The 10,654-nt window shown below is 36.9% G+C and overlaps 1 protein-coding gene across 5 annotated transcripts in view; it reads left to right on the top strand.

The window, feature by feature from the left end:
- Positions 1-2,487: 2,487 nt before the first annotated feature.
- Positions 2,488-10,654, top strand: part of TBC1D5 (TBC1 domain family member 5) — a 257,561-nt gene continuing 249,394 nt past the window's right edge. For 4 of the 5 annotated variants that reach the window (XM_062602061.1, XM_062602059.1, XM_062602060.1 and 1 more), the window contains exon 1: positions 2,488-2,667. The gene's annotated coding sequence lies outside the window, so the exon portion shown is untranslated. The remainder of the gene's footprint in view (positions 2,668-10,654) is intronic. The other variant, XM_062602062.1, reaches the window with a different exon arrangement.

Raw genomic sequence — 10,654 nt, 5'->3', positions numbered from 1 at the left:
GTATGGGGTGCCACTGGAGAGAGAGCACTGGGCCAGATGGACTCCTGATGGAGCGCTGCTGTTCTAAGGCTCTCGTGTTTGGTTCTGTTTCTTCCAAAAGACACAACTCAGCCATTTTTAAAAGCTAGTATTTGGGGGAGGGTTGTGGTTGGGAGTGGAGTGCCAACCAGCACCTCCAGATCCCTTTCTGCAGAGCTGCTCTCCAGCTATCCCTCCCCCAGTTTGCACTTGTGGCTGGCACTCCTCCATCCCGGGTTCAGAATGTAGCATCTGCTCTTGTCCAGTTTGATGCCACTGATGATTGCCCAGTGCTCCAGTCCTTCTGCAAGACCTCTTGACATTGGGGCCCACGAATGGACCTGCCAGCCTGCGCCAAAGGACACCAGTCCTTTGGCCGGCAGACCAAAACTCGTCTGTACTTCCCTTTACTAAGCATGCAATGTGTTTCTGTAACACACAGAAGAGATTTCAATCCATCGCTTCCTTTTCCCCATGGTCCTGCTCTTCTCCAATCTAGGGAGGTCGCTATTTCTTGATCCTTTCCTTCTAAAACCCACCCTTCCCTTTTGGTACCAACTCAGAACACTGTGTGAATTGGCGTTAAACTGCCCCTGCACAGCTTCTCCTGTTTCTGCCTTCATTTACGAAAGCTGTTGCATCTTTCACTGCAGCTTGCCTTCCTCTGCCTGGGCTGCAGCTCTGGTTTTCACACTGGTGTCCTCAGCACACGCGCTCCATTGCACTTACCAATACAGCTGTGATGTGAGGAGTTATTTGCACTAACCCAGGAGACAGGTAGCGATGTAGATATAGATGTACAGATATAGATACAGGTATCGAAGCAGAGATATACATGAAATAGCTATAGATAGATTGTATTTCTCTTTGTGTTTATTATTTTTCCCTTGTTGTTTCCAAGAAGTGATTATGCTCACTTTCTACCAGAACTGGGCAGAGGCAGTAGCATTTTTTGCTATTGTGTGTGAAAAACAGTGGGTTTGTTCTTTATTTAGTCAGTGTAGCTTTTTTTTTTTGCTTAATTTGTTAACACCTATAGAAATTAGAGCAGTAGTTATGACAAATGGACTATGTAATTTGAAAATTGTATTTTGTCACATATTTTAGTCACAAAACCTAGTTGAAATCAATTGTCCATTCACTTAACATATTAATAAGTAATACAGGGAACTCTGAGCCCTCTTGAATTAGATATATTACATCTTGTTATAAAATTTAATGCCAGGCTTAATAAGTCAAAGTATGCTCTAGAATAAAAATACATTTATATGCTACTATATTGCAACTAGGATACTAAGCAAAATTAAATAAAATCAAAACAAAGCAAACCAACAGAAAACAAACAAAGCCACCAAAACTCCCACTATTTAGCTGGAACTGTTTAATATACTCCTGTGAAGACAATTATATTTAATTTCTTAAAAAGAAATTCCCAAATTTATTCCTTCAAAGTGAGCATGTTTTTCAGAGTTTATTTCTAAACTCAATTTAATTTGTTTTGACGACAGTGGTCCTATTACAGGAACTGTTTTTGGTACTTACCTGCAAAATCAGTGTCTTCTAGGACTTTTTTTTTTTTTTAATGTGTCTAGGTGGTGTGTTCTTAGGTTTTCTGGTGGAAACTGTAGAAACCGAGTGAAATATCAGCTTTTCAGAAAGGGAAGATCCTGTTTCCAATTAGCACCATTAGCTTTGCGTATTTGTTTTTCACAGGAAAAGTTATTTTTTAAATAGTCATATCCCATCACTATGTGAATAGAATTTAACTCACAAAAACTGAAAAATTCTGCATAAACATCTTTTGAAGAGAGGAGTATTTTAGAAAAATATTTCTTAATTTACAAGTACATTTTCAAACAATTAAAAGAGAGTTAATAAAAGATAAATGGCTGATCAGTTGCTGGAATTTGATTTGTTAAAAGTCGTCTTAGAACCGTAGCCTTGAACATTTGTAGTGTGTGTATAACCAGCTGTAGTGTGCTATTGAACCCTGGACTATTTTTTTTGGTCTTATAATGAATTAACCACTTTCTAGAAAACACATCTAACAATATCAAGTTACTTTTATATCTATTTTATAGAGAGTTTTATATTTGTGAATATAAAGAAGTTCAGTCACAGGAGTTGGAATTTAAAATAATGCTGAGAAATAGCCAAGATTTGCATGTTGAGGTGAATTTCAGGTTGAAGATGGAAGAAGTCTTCATAATGCTCAAGCTATTAGATTGGTTTTCTACTGTTACTGTCATCTTAGAAATAAATAATTTGAACCACATGGACTTATCTTAAATGCTGTTTCTATCTCTCCTGTTTTGTGACTATTTGAAATAGTTACCTGACTGAAAAAAATACTAGTTTCTGTCCCTTGACTTCTTCGCATATGGAAATTTCCTGAAGAAATCAAATGCCCTAGGTCACTTGAATCCCTTTAGGTTAAATTAAAAAATAAAAATTATAGATTCTTTTAGCATTTTTTCATCAAGCATCTTTGTTCTTCATCCAAAAGTCAATTCCAGAAGTCTGGTACTGAGACTGCTACTCCAGCTTCCTTGTTGCTGCTGATGCCTGGGCCTTATCCCAGCGCTACTTGATTGGAGAGTATCATTCTCAGGACAACTGTCTGCTTTGTGTTTGAGTACCTCCCACTATGTAAGTTAATTTTTCCTTTTTTAAGCAAACTGAGTTTGCTTCATTTACCTTAATGTCATAGTTGCACATTTAGTGTATGTTAAAAGGTTTGTGATGTCTTTCCTGTAGTTGTGCAAAAATTATTTTAAATAACCATTCTGTAAAAGAAAATCTTATTTTACAAACGTAGGTGCTTTTCTTTCTATGTTAAATTTTAAAAGACAAGTTAAAATGTTGACTGTAGTATTTGGTTTTAAAAGTGACGGATAGCTGTACTGAAGTCTGCTTTCCACAGAACTGGTAAAACATACACAGTGTCAGTGGGAGCTTTCCTTTGCTTTCTGCCATAATATACCCTAAGTCCTGACCTGGAGGGGCAATTCAGGATCTAATTCAAACCTCTTCTTACTTTAACAACATGGCAGTGTTTAGTAATGATGCATGTTTGCTGTTAAAGACTTGCCAGTTTTGCCTTAAATAGCTAGATTATATTACCTCCATTTGCCATATTCCCTCTGTTTAGTTTGGAATTACCTGAATTGTGTAAAGGAATTTGAAGGTTGAAATTCTAGCAGTATTGATTTAAAGTACTAGTACTGGTCTAGAGAAGAACACTACTTCAAGTGATTAAAGGTCAGGAAACTTGGTTTAATAGCAACAGTTTTTTGTTTTTACTGACTTCCATCAGTGACTTTATTTTTACTTTATACTGCTCTGGAGAATTTAAAGCCCTTTCTGAAGTGTTTTTTAGGATATATATGTGCTTGTGGTTTTGTATGTATAGTTTCTGTACCTTTTAAGTGTAGTTAGTGTTTTCCAGTATTGCAGTAAAGTACAGAGTACTATGCAGTACATTAAAGAAATAGAGCCTATGCATCAGAACAATTTTCATGCCTCACTCAATTCTTAATGTAAATTAGTAGGAACATTGGTTATCCATTTGAGAAATTGAGTTGGAATAAAAATAAAAATGCACTTATGGTATGTGGTGCTTTGTGTATCATCTTGGGAGTGTTTTGCTGTTTATCTGTCACTTGCATTAGAAAAAGCAGTCACTGGCTGCAGGTGACATTAAAAATTAAAGGTTAACCTCAATTTCTTTACTGACCAGACATGGGGCAGAAAGTTCTTCTGGATGTGTGCCTGAATTTTGGAACTGTCAAAAAGAGTTGAGAAGTAGAGACTTACGCTTTTGGTGGCTTAGTCTTTTTGTGAGTGCATGTGTGGTTATGCAATTCCACCATTTTCTACTAATTCACATGATTTTGGGAATATCTTTTTATTTCATTACTTAGAAAAAGTAATTAAAATTTAAAGTATTACTAGAAAATACCTGTGTTTCAAAAATTAGTGTAAATAGTTGTTGAAAATTGCTGTAGCAGCTTTTGAATATTCTGCTTAGCTCAGTGTACATTTATTATAAGACAAGATTTATATACTTGTAGTCTGGGAGATCTTTCTCCAGGCATTAAGGCTTTGGGCAAAGTTAGCCTCTACCTCATGGTGAGTTCAGTTTGAACCAAATTCGGTAGTATAATGCTTCCCTCCTCTCGCAGTCCAAGTGTTGTAGGCAGCAATCAGACCAGTGAAGAAGACTGGCTTCAGGCAGCAGGAGTTTCTGTGTAACCTGCCAGATATGTTTTATTTTTAAAGCAGGTATTGCACTTTTTCAGTGGTAGACCAGGCTGCAGACAAGTCTTGATACTTGATATGCAAACTTGAATCTTTGGCTGCTGCTCTTACCTTCCATTTCATCTCTTGATTTTACTTACCCATGCAATAGCATAGTATGCATATAATCAATAGACCTGCTGCTTCTTATTGGCCATTGAGTGAAAATGAGCAGGTAAGAAAGGAAAATGAAATTGCTTGTTCTGGCTTCATGATTAGAATAAACTGCCAAAAATACAGTTTTCTTTTCCCATCCCCTATCCGGTGAACAGTGAATCTCTACTCTCCTTGTCCATTTTGATTTTTACAGCTCCTAGGAAAACAAGAAAATAGAAATTTCATTAACGAAAGCATTGTAATTGGCATTTTTGAGTTATACATTTAAGATACATATATAACTATTTTAAAATTATATGTCCCTGTGCTTACTTCATATTAAGCTTGACACAGTTGCTTGTTTCAGGACTGTTATACTGTAGATTTTTCAGATTTTGAATTAAATCATGTTAAGAATTCTTTGGTGGGAAAGTGTTGATCCTAATTTCGAGTGGTTTACTTATTATTGCTAATTTGTTAAACCTACATTTAAGACCAGCCATTTCTCTGAAGACAAAGTATTTGTAACTGCCACTTACTTATTTTCCTGTATTTCCTTGTGCTTGAAATTATTCCAATCTTCTCCAATATTGGTTTTACTTAACACTTCCCTTTTTTGTGTTGACATAATAATGAAACTGGTCAAACAAGTTTTACTACTAAAATTATATATAAGGGACCTGAAGTGCTATGTATCTTTGAACATAGTTCCTTTGACTTAAAGAGTAATTAAATTCCATATAATATTGATAAATGTTGGCCGGCAGCCTGGCTTTGAAGCTTTCATTTTATAATCTGGGTTATGAAACATCAGGAAATATGAACAGTATTTTTAAAGGAACAATCTCAGATAATTAAATAGTGCCAAAGTGGTTAAATTTGAAATCCAGTACTTTCTAAGAAGAAATCTTTATGTGATTTTTATGTATTTTCTGATAGCCTGTAGGATAGACAGCATTTTAAAATTTGTCAGTTACTTCCTTAAATTCAACTAAACTTCTTTATCAGTCTAAAAAGCATTGGTGACTTCCAATCATGTTACAGATCACATCTTCGTGGAGCATCTAATGGAAAATTTATCCATTTGTTGCAGTTTTATGCAGCTCATAGAGATCATCACAAATCTGTATGAGCAGGAGATTTTAAGTATTTCCAAAAAACCCCACCAACATGCATTCATTGCAGCGTTTCTGTTGTTGCTATTTCTACGGTATGGGTGGTCCATGCACCAATGTTTAATTTCTTTCTTTATTGCAGAGATTGATTTTAGAGAGAGAAATCCATAAACTGAGAAATTCTTTCTGAGGTGTAGAAAACTGGCAGGACGTGCAGCCTCAAAGGATGGAAGAACAGATCCAGGATTGAGAGTTGTTTTTCGAAGCACTGAAATCAAGTTATATCTTTTCCCCAGAAGGATACATAGCATCACCTCAGGACTAGTCATTCCTATAGCTTTATTTTCAGTAGCTGATTGTCCTGGTGAGGAGTAGCAGAACTGTGTGTTATTAGCCCATTCTCTCCAGACATCCTTTCTTCTCTCTTGCTACTGTATCAGGATTTACCCACTTTATGTAGCTGGTCCTCACTTGGCAAAATTGGTACTGCCTCACATGCTTGTTAATTCAAGTTGCCTCAGGCAGTGAGTTTTGGGTGCTGAATCTTCCTTGCCCTTGCGCCCTGGCAGGCTGCCCCATTTGCCTCCCGAGTCTCATTTTGGGCAGTGTGGCTCTAAACCCTGAGCTGCCCTTGGTCAGAACCCAGTCAGATCTGGCAGAGCTTTCTTCATGCTTGGTGCCTGCTTTATAGTTTGTTTTCATTTTAACCAGGAAACCAGCCTTGCTAGTTAGAAATCCCGGTATTAAGGAAGACCTTACTGCTGTTTTTCAATACTTACAAGGGATTTATGTGAAAGGTAGAGAGAATTTTCAAGTTTTTTCCTCTTAAGTTATACAGATTTGAATGTCTGAACATAAACTAAATGATACTGACAGGTACCAGCGTGGATGCCAACCATGTGCATAGTCCAGTCCTTGGGACTGTATCTCAGATGCAAGTAGCAGCATTTCTTGGTTGTTGTTGTGACTGGCCAGCATTTGTAGTTAGATAGAAAGCAGATGAATAAAGCCAAATTAAAGCGACAGTGATGACCAACTGCCTACTAATTTAAGACCGTCTGCAGATTGCTGAGTGCTATTCATTAAATGAACACATATATTAAATATATAAATTTGTGCATTTCTTTAAGGTAATAGGAACCATGATAGTCACAAATCATTCTTTATTATCAGTGCTCTATTGTATATGAATAAATTAATGCAGAACTTTATATAAAACTCAAAACTTTCTGAGCAACTTCATATGGTTTTATTCAAGGTTGCATTGAGTGATACAGTACATGACTTCATATTAAACACTTTCTTTGAGAACATAATGTTTCTACAGGTTTACACTTTCTAAGGAAGGATTAAAATATTGTCACCAACTTTTGCAGTAGTTTTCTCAATGTTATGTGTCTGATCTTCTAAGATCTTTTCTAATAAGCATACATTTAATAAGCATTGATGCTGGTACAAATGATAAAACTAGATTTAGAAGTGCATGAATGTCATTTTACTGTTGTTGTTCTGGAGCCTGTGTGTCTTGCAATATCAAGGTCTTATAAAAGCACAGTCAGAAGGTTACTTGTGTCTTGAAAGTTGCCTTATTTCTTGTGTTTTGCAAAGGAGTTATAGATCAGCTGCAAGAATTTATAATAAAAATGCTTAAACTTTATCTTGGCATGTGTCGTGGTTTAAACCCAGTCAGCCATAAATTACGCAGTCGCTCTCTCACTCCCCCCTTTTTTCTTCCCCCCTCTCCCAAAGGGATGGGAAGGAGAATCAAAAGAATGCAACTCCCACGGGTTGAGATAAGAACAGTTAAGTAACTAAGGTATAACACAAATCACTACTGCTACCACCAATAATAACAATGATAAAGGAAATAACAAGGGAAGAGAATACAACACCTCACCACCTGCTGACCAGTAACTCCCCCCCACCCCGCCTAACCGAGCACCAACCATTACCTAGTCCAGCCCCGCAGTGAACTAGCCCTTTCTGGTAACTCTCAGTTACATCCTCGGCATGACGTGCTGTGGTATGGAATAATTCTTTGATCAGTTTGGGTCAGATGTCCTGTCTCTGCTTCCTCCCGGCTTTCCTTCCTCCCTGGCAGAGCATGAGGCTCACAAAGTCCTTGGTCAGACTAAACATCAGTGTTATCAGCTCTGTTCCCAGGCCGAAAGTCAAAAACACAGCGCTGCACCAGCTACTAAGAAGGATAAAAAATGACTATAGGACAGTGTGTTAATGTAGATTATTTTAGAATCCCAGAAATATGTTCTATAGTGGGATCCAAGCTGGAGCCAAGAAAAAACTGTCATTCTCATGCAGCTGTATTGGTGGAAGGGAGGACAGAAGAAGAAAATGCTCCTCTTTTTAAGTGAATGTATTTTTTTCTGTAAAATGTAACAACAAAAAGTAGATCAAGACACTCTTGCTTGGAGACACTCATCCCAACTGACAGGAAAGTGATTTTATTGAATTTAAAATCCAGAGGCAACAGTATTTCTTTCCTGAGTAAATGGTAGGGAGACCTTAATTACACATGGCTCTTGAAAGCACAGATTGTATTTAGTTTTCTTTTGGGTCGTTTAGACTCAGACTTTGGAAAGTATTTTACCTAAAGCAAATGCAGGAGTAATTTTCTGAGTTCTCATACTGAGTTTTCCTAGTACAAATAAGTATGAATATAAATACTTGAACAGGAAATTAGTGGAGTGGTTTTATTAAAGGAAATGTCGTACAGTATCTTCAGTTGGATTTTGGATTCAAAACTTTAAAAAGCAAAAATATTTTTGAAAGTCATTTACTTCATAAAAAGTAAGTTTTGAGAAAAGCAAAAGAAATGGCTAAATGTTTAAGTTCTGAATCTCTATCTACCAATGTCTTATTAAAATACAGTGCTCCAGTTGAGGATATTTCATAGTGTGAAACTTTGCTCCAGACAAATAGTGACCAGCTAGATGAATAGAGACCAAATAACTAAATATAATAATCTATATTCATTTCACCTATTTGATGAATGAAACATAACTGCTGAAGGAATTTGTGGTTATTTTTTATGCATGGAAACTATAGTTGTGAAGGCCGCATATATTCGGAGCATTTTGGAGGGAAGCAATTGTGGCTTTGTTTTCTTTAACTTTTAGCAAGGATATGAAATAGACTAGCATAAATGTAAAAACATTCTTATATGAAATCTTTTTCTCATTCTAAAAGGTAATGCAGTACAATACATCATGAAAAGGATGAACTATTTCATACAAAAAAGAAAGTGCTAATATTCAGCAGGTCTGAATACAGGGATCTGCCTTACATTCCTAGATTCTTAAAAAAAAAAAAAAATTGCCTCATGTAGTTTTTGTAACTTTTGTGACACTACTCTTGTGATGTAATGGCTTTCTTGAAAATTTAAATGCAGGAACCTGAAACACAGAAGAATTCATGTGTGAGATTCTTTGAAGAACTGTGGTAAAAGCTGCATATAAGACTTAGGAGGTATTCAAATAGTTTTCAGCATCTTATTTCTTGACACTATTGTAATTTTTGTAATTAATGTTGAGTTTAGTTTAAAGTTTCAGTAATCCCTGCAGCAAATATTAGGGAGTAGTATTAGATTGACTTCACTGTTTCCTTTATGAACAAACTTTGTGAGTTTGGGAAGGTCTTCTCGACATCCCTAAAGGTTTGGCTGTTAAAATTTCCACAAAATAAGCCCCCCTTTTCACAGTATTTGTAGGGTGCTGAGAGGAAGGGATTCCTTTTTGGTAGCCGTAATTTGGACTGGTGCAGCGGTGATGCCTCTACTGACTTCCCTTTTGCCAGGCATTCAGCAGAAACTTAGGAAATTTAGTACTGTATGAAGAAAATAAATGGGTTTTGTGGTTTTAGCTTGGATAAAGTTAATTTTCTTCATAGTAGCTACCATGAGGCTTGTTTGGATTTTTACTGAAAGTGGTGTTGATAACACAGGGATGTTTTAGTTACTGCTGAGCAGCTCTTACACAGTGTCAAGGTCTTTTCTGTTTCTCACCACACCGCAGCAGCAAGTAGGCTAGGGGGTGCACAAGGAGTTGGGAGGCGACACAGCCAGGACACCTGATCCCAACGGGCCAAAGAGATATCTCAGATCATATGGTGTCATGCTTAGTATATAACGTTGGGGGAAGAAGAAGGAAGGCAGGGACATGTTTGAAGTAATACTTTTTGTCTTCCCAAGTAACCATTACAAATGATGGAGCCCTGCTCTCCTGGTGGCTGAACACCCATCTGCCCATGGGAAGTGGTGAATTAATTCTTTCTTTTGCTTTGCTGAGCATTTGCAGCTTTTGCTTTACCTGTTAAACTGTCCTTATCTCAACCCACGAGTTTTCTCACTTCTACCTTTCCAATTCTTTCCTGCATCCCACCAGGGGTGTCAGTGAGTGGCTGTGTGCGGTTTAGTTGCCGGCTGGGTTTAAACCACAACACTGGCTCAGTTAATTGTGGAAAAGAAAGCGATGCTTAATGGAAGAGGCAGTTTCATGAATGGGTCATCATCTGAGTCCTTATATTCTCCGCTTGCCAAACTGGAGCATAAACTTGGAGTCCTTTTAGATTCATCTCTATTAATAACACAAAGGTAAGAGTGACCAGAAAAGTCACTGTTCTTTTAAAGAGTTGTCATTTGCATACACAGTCCTTGCATTTCAAGTTGAATCTTCTAGTGATTGCATGTAGAATAACTTGAAAAATGGCATACATAAGCAGCAATTTCATTATATGGAGGGCTGACTTGACTTGTCTTCCATGCCCAGTTTTGCTTCCTTAAGATGAGTAACATTTCTGCTCTCAGATTGTGGTTCTCAGGTTCAAGGAATCACCTCTTTAAAATCAACATATATGCATCTGGTACTAGGGTAGTTTGAGGGCTGTTTCATTAGTCTAGTTGCATTAACAAGCTGAAAATGTCATACTAAGCTCTTATCAAAACACAAAACCAGGTTCCTCATTTCAAAACAAGTTAGAATATTTTGACCAATTTGATTTGTCACTATTTAATTCTGGAAGCATAGGGGGGGTTTGAGTCAGATTTACATGTCAAAAGATTGAAGGAAATACTTAGCTGACCATCACAGAAAAATTCCAACAAGTCATAC

This window comes from Pezoporus occidentalis, unplaced genomic scaffold (assembly GCF_034315485.1).
Source record: "Pezoporus occidentalis ecotype Australia unplaced genomic scaffold, CSIRO_AGI_Poc_V1 ctg75, whole genome shotgun sequence".
NCBI classification, from domain to species: domain Eukaryota; kingdom Metazoa; phylum Chordata; class Aves; order Psittaciformes; family Psittacidae; genus Pezoporus; species Pezoporus occidentalis.
Note: the sequence above shows the minus strand (reverse complement) of the source record. Positions and strands in the feature narration are given on the sequence as shown.